The sequence below is a fragment of the Malania oleifera genome, chromosome 4 (genome assembly GCF_029873635.1).
Source record: "Malania oleifera isolate guangnan ecotype guangnan chromosome 4, ASM2987363v1, whole genome shotgun sequence".
Taxonomy (NCBI): domain Eukaryota; kingdom Viridiplantae; phylum Streptophyta; class Magnoliopsida; order Santalales; family Ximeniaceae; genus Malania; species Malania oleifera.
Genome location: NC_080420.1, coordinates 125262937 through 125280237, shown reverse-complemented (window position 1 = coordinate 125280237; position 17301 = coordinate 125262937).

Genomic DNA, 17301 nt, shown 5'->3' with positions numbered 1-17301 from the left:
AGGACCTGAAAATTTAATAAATCACTAGAGTGAGACACTTTTCAGTAAGGATGGAATAAATTATATTAGTATGTAGCAGATTAGTTTTAGTGTATACAAAATATAGTCGTTTGTTAATCAATATCAACTGAAAAGACATATGCAGATTGTACTCACACATACGTAAGCAATTATAAACGAGAGTTCCCGACTATTGGGGAGATTACACGCCCATACATGTAAAGCCCCTTTGCTCTGATATCGCATGTAACATTGCCCTTTTTAATTTGGGTAAGGCTACAACTTATACTTATCAGGGCACTCACCTTACTTGGTAAGCCCTCGAGTAGAGAGTTTTACTTCGCCATAATCATTAATGCATTTTAATTCCCATACATGTGCTCACACACATTCAACATCAATCATACCATAGAATCTGCATACACATACAACACAACACTTCTACATTTACAATACATTTCATTCACATCCACACAGGATAGTGGACAAGTACTTCACTTTTCATGGTTCTCAAGGCATCCCTCCCCATTGTTCCCAGCATGTATTTTACAACGGACATCCACTGTTACACTTCCACAATGACCTATTCATAGTAATTCAGTAAAACAAACTCCTCAGGCCTTCCAATGTTTTACCCCCATTTATATAAATGACATTATAACGAACTCTTCAAGCTTGCCAACGTTATATTCTGATTTATATCCAAGGTAATATAACAAACTTCTCAAGCCTGCCAACGTTATATTGTGAAATACCTGAATAACCATACAAAACAAATCACCCAAACATATCAATTTATTTATCATAGTATTCACAACCAATTTATTATAAAGAATTAATCACTTGCCACACGGTTTGAATGTCATATCATACCTTAATAATTTGACCAGAGAAATTATATCACATAATACTCAGTTTCAATCGATTGGATTTTGAAAATGCAACTAGCATAACTTTTATAAAATCATAAATTCCAATTTAATTAGTTCAAATTTAATTAAAAAACTGGCATAATTTATTCCCTTTACATGTTTTCCCGAAAACGGCTCGAAATGAATAGGAAAGCAAAACCCTAGCTTTTCAAAACTCGCTGAGGAACGGGAACCTTTGCGCCAGGAGGAGGGATAGAGGATCAGAGAGCATGTGAGAGTGATCTGGGAGGCTTAGGAGAGAAAGACATGAAGAAGAAAGCCAAAAATTCGAAACCCTAGCTTTTTAGAGAGAGAGGAAATCTATTTTATTAAAAAAAAAAATTAGCTCACCTCTATTTATAGATTGTTGTCCCACACGAAACCATCGACGGTTTCCCTTAAACCGTCGACGATTTGTCCTGTGCTAAACCTAAATCCCCCATGCATTGCTCTCGGTAGTTTGGACCTGCAGGAAAACCATTGATGATTTTTCCTAGGACTCCTCAAACCGTCAACAGTTTGGTCCTTTCCCGGACTATTTTCTTCCTTTTCTTTTTCTTTCTCTTCTCTTTTATTTATTTATCCTATTTTCTTGGTTCGGGTTACTACATGATCATTACGATCAGTGATCCAACTGGCATCTATGAATCCTTCTAAAACAGTAGGTTATCCTTCATAATATATGCCATAATCCATAGTATTTTTCAAATACTTTAACACTCTATATATAGCCTGCCAATGAATATCACTAGGATTACTAGTATATCTACTAAGTTTAGCCATATCATGCAATTTTGTAATATGTCCTAAACTTGCCATAAAGAAAGTGAATCAACAATACAAACAAAACATTCACTTGATTGATATTAATCTTAAACATACCCTCATACATATAGCCTTTTCCCACAAAGACTCCACCCTTAGAGGGTACAAATTTGTAGAATTCAAACACTAACTTAAAGCTAAACTTATTAAGTAGGCTTTCAAAAACTAGATTCTTCCTAATTTCTGGTACATGGCATGCATTAGTGAGAGTAGAACTTTTTCCAGAAGTAGATTCAAAAGTGACATATCCTTTGCCTTTGACTACAGTAGTGGACGAATTTCCTATGTAGAGAACATTGCCATTTTCCACTGGTTCATGCTTTAAGAATGAACTCTTGTCTTTACAGACATGTCTTGTTGCACCTGAATCAATCCACCATGCACAATCATCTTTAACAACATTGATTTCAGAAATCATTGCGACAAACTTGTTAGAATTTGTTTCATCTTGCTTTTTCTTGAGAAGATGACATTCACTTTTTTAGTGTCCAAGTTTTCCAAAATAGAAGCATGAACCTTTCTTTTTCTTATTTTGATTCTTGACAAAATTGTACTTCCTCTTCAAATTCCCTTTTTTGGGATGTTGGGGTTGTTTAGAACTACCTCCTTCTTCCATCATATGTACTTTGAGTGTATGCTCTTCTGCACCTTTTTGGTTCTACCTGAACACTTCCTCAACTTGGAAATGTTGGCCCAATTGTTCAAAAGACATATTGTAATGCCCCAACCTGGGTCTATCAGGGAGCACTGCATCTCTCCTCCTCCACTTTGACCAGACAACAGGGGGTGGGCCTTATTAGACTAATGACTGGCCCCACAAACCAACATGTGTCCTTTTCAATGTGTTTTATGCTCACTCACACACTTCCTAAGAAAACTTCCCAGGTGGTCGCCCATCCCAAGATTGCTCCAAGCCAAGCAAACTTAACTATGGAGTTCTTATAGGAAAGTTCCTGAAAAGAAAGGTGCACCTTGTTGATATGGGTAGTAACATCTAATATTTTAAGTCTTTCATCCATGAGGTATCACATTCTCCCCCACTTATAGAACGCAACGTCCTCGTTGCAAACCCACATTTCCAAACTCAGGCGATGTGAATCTCATCACACTTCCGGCTGGGTGTTGGCTCTAATACCATTTGTAACACCCCAACCTGAGTCTGTCAAGGAGCACTGCGTCTCTCCTCCTCCACCTAGACCAGACAACAGGGGGCGGGCCTTATCAGACTAATGACTGGCCCCACAAACCAACACGTGTCCTTTTCAGTGTGTTTTGTCCTCACTCACACACTTCCTGAGAAAACTTCCTAGGTGGTCACCCATCCCAAGATTGCTCCAAGACAAGCACGCTTAACTATGGAGTTCTTATGGGAAAGCTCTCGAAAAGAAAGGTGCACCTTGTTGATATGGGTAGTAACATCTAATATTTTAAGTCTTTCATCCATGGGGTATCACACATATCATCCTTCCTGTGCTTCAAATATTTTCTAACATCTTTCCAGGATGGAGGTCACTTATCAATAATAGATGAAACAGAAATACATTCATCCATTTTCATATTATGTTGATCAAACTAGTTAAGGATATGCATAATTTCATGAAACTACTCTTCAACAGACCTATTATCAACCATGGTATAATTGAAAATTTTTCCAGTTAGAAATTTCTTACTAGTCGCATAATTTGTGAAATACTTAGCCTCGATCAAGTGCATCCCAGAACTTCTTTGCAGTAGCTATATTCTGATACAGATCGAACAGATGGACTAACATTGAATTGAAAATGTGGCATTTGCATATATAATCATCTTGTTCCATTTTAAGCCTCGCACGTCCTTCAACCAAAGATTCATTCTCATTCACAGCAGGTTTGGGGTGGTCATAGCATACACCACTTCGAGAGCCGCAAGAAGAAAGTGCATCTTTTTCTACTATTGCCAAAAATTTATTCCATCGAATTGTTCAAGTTTGAAAAAATCTGCAATGAATTCCCTTAAAGTTGAAGAACCAGCCATTTCGGAAATAACGTTTTAAGATTGTAAGAATAATAAGATAAGGAAAATGCTGGAGAACTAAAAATGCTTCAAGGCACGTTACAAGGTCGTTTTCATTAAAACGTTATTTGCTCCCGCCAAATTGGTGTCTATAGAGTCAAAAAATACGTTTCTAGGATACAATGAAGCCCAAAATATAATCTGATATCAGTTTACATTGTACACAAATAGAAACTAATCACAAACACCCTTAGAATAATCTGAACAAATTTTCTGGTATTCTATTCCTACAAAAAATAGAATCTAAGTTTGAAAAAGATATAATTTGTGGAAGGTTTATGTAAAAAAGAGAAAAAGAGAATGATGAATTTTGTGTATATTTCACAGAGTTAATTATGTCTATTTTTACACAAAATTATATCTTTTCTGAAAGGTTGCATCTGTCCAAATCGCGAAGCAAATTCGACTTGGTCGCACCCGGTGTTGGAATTGGTGTATTCCCAAGAGAGGGGTGAATTGGGTATTTAAAACTTCCTAAGTTGATTTCAATTCCACAAGCAGTAATACACAACCTTGGGTCTATCTATGGAATCCCAAATGTGCAGATAAATAAAATGTACGAAAATAAAATCATGCGCAACATTCACAAAATAACATACATGTGCAGGAATATAAATTGCAGAAATTTAAAATGCACAAACGATATGTTATTGGGGTTTGGCCAACTGTGCCTATGTCCCTGCCTCAGCTCGCAAGCCCGAGGATTACCACTATTGCTCACTTAACGGGTGAAGCGGCACCGGTTACAACCAGGTCAAACTAAAGCAGGGCTGACCTCAACCTTTACACGCTCTCCTTACGGGGTGGAGAAGGCCCTAACAACCAATCCTTACGGGCTAGATCAACGCCCCCTCAGGCCATTCCTGGAATACAATCAATGAACAATACAAGATGTGTACAATTCAAATGCTTCTACACAAGCATATATGCATCACAATTTGCTCAATTCAAGTACAAATTACACTTCTGTATGATATGAAAGTATAAGCTCAGTGAAGTCTAAATGTGACTACTCTCAAGATAATGTCAATATTATCAAGCAATATGTGAAAGTGGTGTGAGTTTATCTTTGTGTTAAAAATGTGTATATTAATCACCAACAATAACCACAAAGAACTCAAGAACACACCCAAATATCTCTAGAACAAATATTAAGTATAAAGTATAGGAGATATTTGAAATCAAGCTTGTTTGAAAAATATTTCACAAAGCACAAAAACAAGCCTGTGAATACTTACAACAATAATGCAAGATTCACAAGCTCTACAGAGTATTCCCACTAAAGACTTATGAATTAAATCACAAGAGAACATTCAAGCTCACTTTCAATAAAATCTACTACAATGAAAGTGTGAGCTGATATGAAATCTCAATAAAACTCTTGCCAAAGGATTTTAGCAAGTAGGATAAGTAAGAGATGGATTTTTGGCTTGTATATGAGAAAATAAGGGTTTTGAATTTCAAAGAGTTTTGGCTAATGATTTGTTAATCCATGCTTAATCTTTCTAAATGAAGTAGTATATATAGACATACTCAAAATTATAACCATTGAGAGACATGGGAGTCTTTTTAGAAAATATTAATAAAATTAACCTTGTTTTACCGCGGTTAAAAATATAGCAACCTGAGAGTTTCGGTTGACTATATTTTAAGTTCGGTTGACTATATTTATAAGTTCGGTCAATCGAGCCACTTTTGAACTATAGAATATAGTCGGCTGAATCAGGGCGATTTACGAACCCTTCGACGTTCAGTTGGCTATATTTGAATTCGGTATACTATTCGTCCGATTCAATCGACTCAATCATAAATGAATTGGAATTTCGGTCAGCTAAAATGTTGGGTGTCAGGCACGTGCGAGTTTGGTCGACTAAGGGAGACACGTTCAAAAATATATAGTCGACCGAATGAAGTCAACAAGTTAACTTCTGGTCAGTTCGGTCTACCGAGGCGTTTTTAACGCGCTGAATTCGGTCGATTGAAACCCTTTCACACTTAAGATTTAGGTCCTATTTTTTTAGTATGGTTACGTGTAGGGACCTAGGGTCAGTCTACGGTTAAAGCTTTTTAATTTAGGCTAAAAACCTGACATCAGTCGACCAAAGTCTTTTCTATGGTCATTGATTTTCCTATGGTCATTTGAGCTTATATTCCTACCATGCATTAATTATTACAGACCTTAAATTATTATTACGGACTCAAAATAAGAAGATGCAATACAATACAACTTGAAATAAACAGAAACTTCATGCTCTACTCCTCTACAATTTCATGGAATTGCGCCGAATGATGTGCTCGTTTTAGTGCTTCTCGACTTCCATTTCTCATCTGTCATCCATGCTTAGAAAAGTAAACATGTTCATACACTTAACATACAGATGAGATACTATGATTTGTCATAATCAAAATAGGAGACGGACTCAAAAGGTCAACACCCGGCGTTGACCTAGTCAAGCCCTGGTCGAGCCTATAGTGATCCTAAAAATTAAATTAAATTAAATTAAAAAAATTAAATTAATTAATTAATTAATTATTAATTATTAATTATTAATTAAATAATATAATATAATAATATATTAATATAATAATAAATAATATTATAATATTATAATATTATAATATATATATATATACTATGCCTTTCCTGATTCTTCAAGAAAGGTGATTTCAATTTCATCTTGAGATTACAAACCCCCCTCACATCTCTCAGCTCTCTCAGGCCCCCTTTCTGTTTCTCTCTCTCTCTCTCTCTCTCTCCCCTTGATTTTTTGGCAAAACATGCACTAATTGAAGAACGAAAAATATCCTTGGGTTCTAATTTCGGCCACCAATGTTTTAATCGAGGAAATTTCATGGTTTGGGCGTCGTAGGCACCACTCTTGGGATAAGGTAAGGAGAATAAGTTATGTCAGGCATATTTTAAAATATTCCCGATTAAATCTAAATATATGAATTTAAATATATTCTTGGGTTTAGGGATATTTTTGGAATTAGATTAAATTGCGGGGATTTGATTATATTTGTGTTTTTAAATATGATAGAAATTAAATTTAAACATGGGAAGTAGATCATACCCACGTTTTTTTTTTTTTTTAGAATTTATCGAGTATATATTTATAAGAATTTTTTAGGTAACTTATGAAATTTTAATTATTATATAAATTGTATAGCATAAGTTTAATTTATTCAAAGCATAAATAAGCATGTTGGGATTTTTATGATTACTATATTATGAAATATTAACTCAAATTGTGTGGCATGAGTATATACTGATTTTAGAAAATGTTGTAAAAATTATGAAATTATATTATGAGTATAGACAACTGTGTACTGAGTAACGATGGTTGTGTGCCGATTATAGATGGTTATGTGTCGATCACAAATGGTTGTGTGCCGATCATAGATGGTTGTGTGCCGAGTTATGAAATAATGGTATTATAAGGAGTTAGGAAATGATAGATTTTATACAGAATTGTAATTATATCAAATTATATACAAATTTATGGAAATGTGATAATGTTACAGTTTGACTATATGAAATGTATTATATGGTAGTAAAACCCTAATGAACTGGTTCAGATTAAGAGCACGGTACCGTTGCCAGTATGATGTGTTAGTGTAACCACACTGTACTACGAAGTGTTGGTAATGGAAGTCGATTTGGCCTGTGAAGAGATGTTGACCGCCCATGGGTCCGGACCAGGCTGTGGTAGGCATATCGTACTACAGACTCATTAAATTTGATTTGACCTGGTGGTAGGCCAGCTATGGCTAAGTCCCGCCTTCAGGCCGCACAACCTAGTCATATAGGGTTATTACATGACGAGATGTATGAATATCCTAGGGAAAGTTTTATGTGTGTATATATATAACAGATGACATCTAAATATAGAGTAATTTATTACGATGAGTATGCTATGATGAAAAGTATGTACTTTCCAAGTATATATATGTAGATACGAGTACAACTTTACATGTTTTATCAGTTAAAGTTAATTATTTAATGGATGTGTTTTTGGAATACTAAAACTCATGTTACCACACACTGATAATAATCTATTTCTTCTTACTAAGATATGTCTCACTCCTATAATTCCTAACATTTCAGGAAATCCCAGAAATCAAGCTTAAAGCTCTAGGGCAAGGCTGATTAGAGTTTGTTCAGGGTAAGTTTTCTTTTATCAGACACAAATCTATAAATGGGTATACTTAGTGTCTTGAGGGATGTAATTATGGACTTGAAGGAAAATATGTATGTATTTCGGGGAACAGTAAAGCTTTGGTATTGTATTTGGAGTTTGTATATTTGTATTCCACTGTGTTGTGTGTGAGAAGAATTATGGACAGGAGTACCTGCGGCCCACTTTGGGTGTCAAGTTCTTTTATCTTGGTATCGGAGCTATTATGGGAATATATGTGTTATATTTATAATGTTATTATTTTTAGGGTCATTACAATTGTGGTATCAGAGCCTAAGTTGTTAGGTTCTACAAACTTTAGCGAATAACAATACCAAAGTATAGGTATGGATCTTGATGAGGGTAGGAAATGGGTAGATCAGGATTCTAGTAAGATTTTATTAGACAATAAGATAGGAATTTAAGGTTTCGTCTCATAGCCTAGAGGCAGAATTCCATTGACGGTCTTCTGTGATTTTCTTAAGACGACAGTTTCAGGAAAAATATGGCAAAGTATTGACGATTTTTGTTTCTGATCAGTGAAACTGGAACTTGAAAGGGGAAACTTGGATGTCAAATTGTTTGTTGGTGTGAGGGAAGTTCCTAAGGGGAAAGCCTAAGTATTTTAGTATGAGGATAGAGTGCATTTTATAGTTTCTTAGTTAGATAGTTGTACTAGTCACGTTAAAATATTGAGATTCTAAGACTATCTTGTTCTATTTTTAGGATGGACCCTGGAAGTAATAACGTGAATGCTGAAGATAGTAGCCATGTGGGGGCCTCCCATATGGGTGGCAACGATTCTGATCAAGTGCTGCATAACATTGCTCAACAGGTCATGAGGGAAATAGCACAAAATTCCAAGGAACAGGGTTGTGCACCAGTTGACCAAGGGTGCACCATAGAGCAGTTCACTCGAATAAATCCGCCTATTTTTCCAAGAAGTGTCGACCCAATTATTGCAGAGAATTGGGTGCAGGAGATTGAGAAGATTCTGGCAGTACCGTGCTGCACTAACGAACAGAAGGTTCTCTATGCGACATTCAAGCTGACGAGTGAGGCCGAGCGATGGTGGTTAACATTGAAGCTATTGGAGGAACAGAGGCCAGTACCCATAGCACTGACCTAGGGCCGTTTTTAAAGAGATCTTCTTCAATCAGTACTTCCCCACCTCTGTTAAGGATGCTAAGGTGGAGGAGTTTCTAATCCTAACCTAGGGCCACATGTGTAATGCCCCAGGAAATGATATGTTATGTAAATAATAATAATAATAATAATAATAATAATAATAATAATAATAATAATAATAATAATTAAATTAAATAAATAATTAAATAATAATTATTAATTAAATTATATAATATAATATATTAAAATATTAATATAATATAATATATTATTATTATATATGTTAAAATTTATTATTTATATTTATATATATATATATATATATATAAACAATATAAGTTAAAGAAAAGAAAGATCCTAAAGGATCTTTTCCTTCAAGAAATTTCATTTCCTGCAGAGAGCAGCCCCCCCCCCCCTTCTCTCCTCGTCTCCTCCATTTCCCCCTCCTCTCTCTTCTCATTTTCTAGGTCAATATTCGGCCGATCGAAAAATCGAAGAAACCGTTGGGTTCCTATCTTCGCCAACAATATTCCTACCAGAACGGATTTGTCATGGGGGCGACGTGGGCCCCACTCCTAGGGAAAGGTATACTCCCTCTCTTTCCTTAATTTTTCCTTTAATCTTCCGCTAAATCGACGATCGAGCTCCACCATGGGATCCTAGTCTCGATCGTCGTCATTTTGACTGGAGCGAATTTTCAATTTGGGGGTCCTAGGCACCACTCCAAAGTGAGAGTGGGATTTAGGGAATTAAGAAAATTGGTTGTTTTTGTGGGTTCAATTGTTATTTGAAATTTATGGGCCTAGGAAATATTAAAATAATATTTTATTTAGGGTTGATTTGATTAAATTAGGATTATTGAATCAAGGTTCGGGTGAGCGCCACAAGCATCGTTTTGGGGTCCCTACTAGTGTAGTTTCAGGGAACCAAGTAAGGGGATTAAGTTAAGTTAGTAATTTTATGGAATTTGAATCAATTTAATTGTTATGTTTACATATATAACTTAAATTGAGAATTTGGAGGTTATTTTTGAAAAGCTCGTTCAGATTAATTCATTTTACAAAATTAGGATATATGATATGTAATTTTGTATAAAATGAACAGTGGACAGTTGAATCTATATATATGAGTGCATTTAAATGTGAAATTGTGGCAGATGATCTGAATGGGTTGGAAATTATAAAATACTAAATTGTTTGAGAAATACTGGAAATGCTTGCGAAAATACTGGAACTGTTTATGAAATGCAGAAGTTTGAAATAACGGCCAGTGGCCGGGTATTTTTTTGATTGGCCAAGAGCCAGGATTGTTATTTGACAGCTGAGGGCTGAGTTTTAATTGACAGTTATACGCCGGATTGTATTTATAGCCAGGGGCTAGGTTTTTTGGAATAACAAGAAATATATGTGAATTGATGTTTTAAATGGTGATTTCTATTATCTACATTGCATGATATGTTTTAGGAATCATGGGGACCAATGTATTGTGAGCACGATACCGTTGCTAATGATTTGTTATGTGGCCGTGTGCACCCACACTTGTGCTGAGAGGTGTAGGGTGGCCTTGTCCGATTTGTCTACGTGAGGTGAATGTACCCCCTGGATAAGGGCAATCGAACCAGCAGCTGGAGCTGCATATACCTGCGGAGTATGTTAGCAGAGAATAAAGATAACTATTGTCTAGGTGGATCCCCTAAGACATTAGTCCAACCTTCGGGCCGCACAACTCATACCATGGGGGAAGTAAATGGCGTGTTTGTCATAGGGAGTGTCTTATATGCATATCTGTTAATTTATGTGAATACGGATAATTAATAAGATAACTTCGAGGGCTTGCTGAGAAAGGTGAGTGCCCTAGTAGCAGTAATGGTATTAGAGCAGAGGAAAGCTATTTGTATGATTTGTATGGGCGGGTAATCTTGCTTATCCTCGGTTAATTGTGTGTGTGAGTGTAAAATAAGAATGATTTCATAAATGTGTTTATCTACTTAGTGAACTCTTTATTTTCTGTACACGAAATGCATGCTGGCCACACACTGACATTAAGTTAGTCTTTCACTTACTAAGTTGTGCCTCACCCTTACTTTACAAACTATCTTTTCGGGAAATCCTAGGGATCGGGTCTAGCAGGCTAGAGGAGCCAGGCTAGTGGTTTAAATTTATATAGGTGGTATGTATAGACAGAGATTTAATTTTTGTATAGTTTTACGGGATGTAATTATGTTAAAATGGAGATATTTGTGTATAAAGATAGTTAAAACTCACAACCACACACACACACATATACAATTATAGACCATTAAAGCATTCATATTTGATTTTTCTCACAAGTCTTAAGGTGTGAAATAGTTTAAGAAATATATATATGCCAATCATATATGTGTTGAGGGAGTTTAAATGGCATGATGAAGGATATTTATAGTAGCTAGATTGCTAGGGTAGGTAAAACGTTGCAGTCATTAGTAGGCACATTCATGCATATATGCATTACTAATCAATAATATATATTAATAAATCTCTTTGGTTTCACCTGTTACAAAAATAATATATATTGTTCCAAAGGTAATGTCCTTCAGGCAATTAAGACAATATATCTATATATATATATATATATATATATATATGTATGTATGTATGTATATTGTGATAGGTACTCTTTTATATATTTCAGTAATGGTCAACTAAACATTAATGTCCCACCATATAACATTATTACACATTCTTATAATATGCTTTTTATTTGAATTTTTTATAAACATCAAATCTAATTGAATGAAATAAATACATTTGATGATATAAACTCCAAAAATTGATAAAATTCCAGAAATTGACAAATGCACAGATACAAAGAAAGAGAAGCTTACAGAGAAGAGTAACGGACTCCAACAACTTGCTGGCGGTGGCTTGCAGTTCACAGGCACTAGTTTGCGGCAGAGGGGAGTTGGGTGACAACTTGTGATGGAGGGGAATTGGGCAATGACCTCTGGCGACTCGCAGATGGTCTCTTGCAGCAGAGGGGAATCGAGTGACGGCCACGGGGACTCGCAGGCGATGGCTTGCGGCTGAGAGTAGGGGGAGGCTAGGAGAGAGGATCGCCGGAGTAGGAGGGGAAGAGGAGGAGCTTGAACGGTGGCTTGCGGCTGAAAGCAGGGGGAGACTGGGAGAGAGGATCGTCGAAGCAGGAGGGGAGGAGGAGGAGTTGGCTCGGTGGCTTGCGGCCGAGAGCAACGGGAGATCGATCGATTGGGAGCTAGAGAGGTTCGCGGAAGCAAGTGGAGGGGAAGGGGAAGAGGTCAGCTGGAGATGAAGGAGGGGAAAGCAGCGTGGGAAAATATTCCGCAGAAAGCAATAAGGGTTTTTGGGCATTAGTGACGATTTCAAAACCGTCACTACTACTCTACATCTATTTTTTTTTATAAATAACAAAGCATTAGTGACGGTCCAAAATTCGTCACTAATAATGGCCTAGTAGTGACGAATATAGAAATTCGTCACTAATAAGACCCCAATGGTGACGATTTTATAAATTCATCACTAATATTCTGAACTTAAATTTTTTTATATTTTTTTTTTTAAAAAGGAAGTATTAGTGACGAATCTAAAAATTCATCACTATTAGTTCCTTATTAGTGACGAATATACAATATCGTCACTAATACTCTGAATTGGAATTTTTTTTATTTGTTTTAAAAAAAGGAATTATTAGTGACGATTCTCAAATACGTCACTAATAAGGGACAAATAGTGACGAATTCATAAATTCACAACTAATACTTTGAACTTAAAATTTTTAATTTTTTTAAAACAGGTAGTATTAGTGATGGTTGTCGATCCGTCACTAATAAGGGGTCAATAGTGACGAATCTTCAAATTCGTCAAAAATACTTTGAACTTAAATTTTTTTAGTAGTGACGATTGTCAAATCTGTCACTAATATCCTATTAGTAATGACGGTTTCAAAACCTTCACTAATATCCTCTTATTAGTGACAGTTCTCCCAATCCGTCACAAATACCCTTAACTTAATTTTTTTAATATCTTTTTAAATAAAAACATTAGTAGTGACGGTTTCAAAATCATCACTAATACACCATTATTAATGACGGATATCCTAATCCGTCACTAACACTCTTAACTAAATTTTTTTTTTATATTCATAACTATTAGTAGTGACGGTTTATTAATCGTTACTAATAAGTGACTTTTAGTGACGAATTTAGTCCGTCACTAATACCATAGAATCGTCGCTAATATTTTTTCAAAAAAAATTTCGCGCGAAAATTGTTTACCGCACAGTTTTTAGTGATGAAAGTATTAGTAACGGTTCTAAACCGTCACTAATACTTTCGTCACTAAAAATCTATTTTTTTGTAGTGTTAACAAAACTCTAGTATATTCTTATATAATACAAAATTTAGGCTCAAATTAACTTGGTAATACTAACAATATCCAAATACTCTACTTACCCTAGTTTTGGGATGGCTCTCAAACTTCTTAAATCAACATTTTGCTCTGGTTATGTTGTAGAGAATCTCCTCAGGATCACCGTAATAGCTTCTGATCGTCGAACCGAGGAGAGACGGAGCCGAAAACCTAGAGAAAAGTGAGAGAAACCGTATTTTAGAGAGAGAGAGAGAGAGAGAGAGAGAGAGAGAGGAAATTCTGTCTGAAATTCTCGCAGAAAAAATGATTTTCGGCTTTATATATAGAAAGCTTATCCACGTGGACTCATCGACGAGTCAATGAAGGAAGCTTGTCGACAAACACCTTCTCCTCGTCGACGAGTTTCAGGTTCTAGAATAGTCCTTCTGGTAATTTCTTGTAGATGAGACACTTGTTCTCGTCGAAGAGCCCAAAAGCCCTACTTATCGACGAGCACTTCTACACTCGTCAATGAGACCCTGCTGAAATCCCCTTTTAAAGATTCCTTTTTCTCTCCTTTCTTTATTATTTAATTACTATAATTTTTTGGGTCTCTACAATATTTCTATGGAAAATGTCCTATTTACAGACGAAATGTTGCCAAAATTTTTCTAAACTAATAAAACTTAGCTATTTAAAATTGTATCATTTTTTTTAACTATGTCCGAATGTCCAATTATTTTGCTATCAAATCATTGATTCTTATAGTACGTATACATATATGTTCAAAAAGCATATACTAATTTTTTTATAATTCTTAATTTGTAGGGTTTGTGGCTGTCACAACATCAGCACGATGTCATGCACTACAGTCGGATGCAACTTTTGATCTATTTTTTTTTTTTTGTATGTTTTTTGTTATCTGAACAGATGGAATTTCTGTATTTGAATTTGAATTTGTATAATGTATTCGTATTTAAATTTGAATTTTGAATTTTTTTTTTTGTTATCTGGACAGATGGAATTTATGTATTTTAATTGAATTTCTATAATTTATTTGTATTTGTATTTGAATTTCGAATTTGAATTAGAATTTTCAATAATTTATGAATTTTTTTGTAATTATGGTTTAATGTTATGTATGCGAAAATGTAATTACAAATTTTTTTAGGAATTAATGATTAAAAAATAATTATTATTATTTTAAATTATTAGTGACGGTTTCAAAACCATCACTAATACTAGAGTAGTAGTGACGAATTTCAAAATCATCACTACTAGCAACTATTAGTGACGAATTTCAAAAGCGTCACTAAAGCCTAAGTATTGGTGACGATTTTGAAACCGTCACTAATAGCGTATTATTAGTGACAGTTTTGAAACTCGTCACTACTACTCTACTTAAGTGACGCGTTTGAAATTCATCACTAATAGTTGCTAGTAGTGACAGTTTTGAAAATCGTCACTACTACTCTAGTATTAGTGACGGTATCAAAATCATCACTAATATTCTACTATTAGTGACGATTTTGAGCGGAACCAATGCAGCAATTTATAGTAACGGCGTTAAGGTTTTAGTGACGATTATAATCCATCACTGCTACTTTATTATTAGTGATGCTTTTAAAATTCATCACTAATAATTATTAGTAACCGAAGTTATGGTGACTATTTCAAAATCATCACTAATACTTGTAAAACTGTCACTAATACTTGTAAAACTATCACTAATACTATTAGTGACGATTTTGTGATTTTTAGTGACAATTTTGATCCTTCACTAATAACCTTATTTTTTGTAGTGCCTAGAAAATTCCAGGGAAACAATCAGGCACCCCGAGGTGATCATCAGAGGAACACTGCCTAAGCGTGGGTGTATGCGCTTACACTAGGAGATCCGGATAATGCGAATGACGTGGTGATAGGTACCATTTTTATTCTGTCATATAAAGTTATTGTGTTGTTTGATTCATGGGCGACTCATTCATTCATAGCGCTGGAGTTTATCAAGTTATGTGGGATAGAAGTTCAGCCACTAGGTGTTGATTTATCAGTGGCTACACCGACGAGAAACGTGGTGGTGTGTAGGAGAGTACTTAAATATTGTCCAATCAATATTCAGGGGAGGTCACTACCCGCTAATTTAGTGGTCCTCGACATGCATGGATTTGAGGTGATTCTGGGGATGGATTGGCTAGCTTCCAGTTATGTCAGTATTGACTGCTACAAGAAGAAGTGTTCAGACCTCCTGAGGAGCAGGAGTACAGGTTTACTAGGTTGTGCGTGCGCTTCTCGCCTCATATATTGTGAGCTATTTAGGCGAGGAGGCTACTTCACCAGGGATTCCAGAAGTATTTAGCTTGTGTGAAGGTAGTGGCAGAGGGGAATTAAAGTTGGAAGATATCCTGATAGTAAAGGATTTTCCTGACGTGTTTTTGGAGGATTTTTCGGGGTTAACTCCTAATTATGAAGTCAAGTTTGCTATCGACCTATCTCCGGGAACAGCACAAATCTCTAAGGCCCCAAACAAAATGGCTCAAGTAGAGTTGAAAGAATTAAAAGATCAATTATAGGAGTTGTTGGATAAGGGGTTCATCAGACCTAGTGTGTCCCCGTGGGGCGCACCAGTGTTGTTTGTTAAAAAGAAAGATGGGTCGATGAGAATGTGCATTGACTATCGGGAAATCAACAAGGTGACAATTAGGAATAAATACACACTACCCCGAATTGATGACATGTTTGACCATCTCCAGGGAACATAGGTTTTCTCTAAGATTGATCTTCGATTTGGGTACCATTAGGTGAGAATTAAATCAGAGGATGCTCCAAAGACAGCTTTCCAAACCAAGTATGGCCACTATGAGTTCCTGGTTATGCCTTTCGAATTGACTAACGCTCCTGCGGTATTTATGGACCTGATGAATAGGGTTTTCCATGAATATCTGAACCAATTTGTAATAGTATTTATGGATGATATTTTGGTTTACTCGAAGAGTCCCAAGGAGCACAAAAATCATTTAAGGCTGGTACTTCAGTTACTAAGGGAAAAGAAGTTTTATGCTAAATTCAGAAAATGTGAATTCTAAGTGGAGAAGGTTACATTCCTCGGACACATGATATCCGAGGATGGTGTTTTCATAGATCCGGGTAAGATAGAGACGATAGTGGACTGGGCGAAACCGAAGAATGTTCAGGAGGTAAGAAGTTTCCTAAGATTGGCAGGGTACTATCGCCAGTTTGTGGAAGGATTTTCCAAACTGTCAGGTCCTTTGACATGATTGATAAGGTAAAATATAAAGTTTGTTTGGACAAATGAATATGAACAAAGTTTTCAGGAATTAAAGCAGTGACTCATCACGGCACCAGTACTGACTATTTAATCAGAAAATGATGATTTTGTGATTTGTAGTGATGCATCTCAGAAAGGGCTCGGATGTGTGTTGATGCAACAGGGGAAAGTTGTAACTTATGTTCCTCGGCAGCTCAAGGAGTACGAGAAGAATTATCCTACACACGACTTAGAGTTGGTAGTGGTGGTTTTTGCATTAAAAATCTGGAAGCACTACCTGTACAGTGGAAAGTGCGAGCTTTTTACAGACCACAAAAGCCTTAAGTATTTCTTCCCGCAGAAGGAACTAAATATGAGACAGAGAAGATAGCTTAAGTTGATTTAGGATTATGACTATACCACTAGTTACCACCCAAGGAAAGCTAATATGGTAGCTGATGCATTGAGTCGTAAGTCAGGAAGTGCATCAGTATCAGCAATAGTAACTCAACATCAGATCTGGATGGATTTAGAAAGATTTAGTGTGGAATTAATAGAGGGAAATCACCAAGCACTCA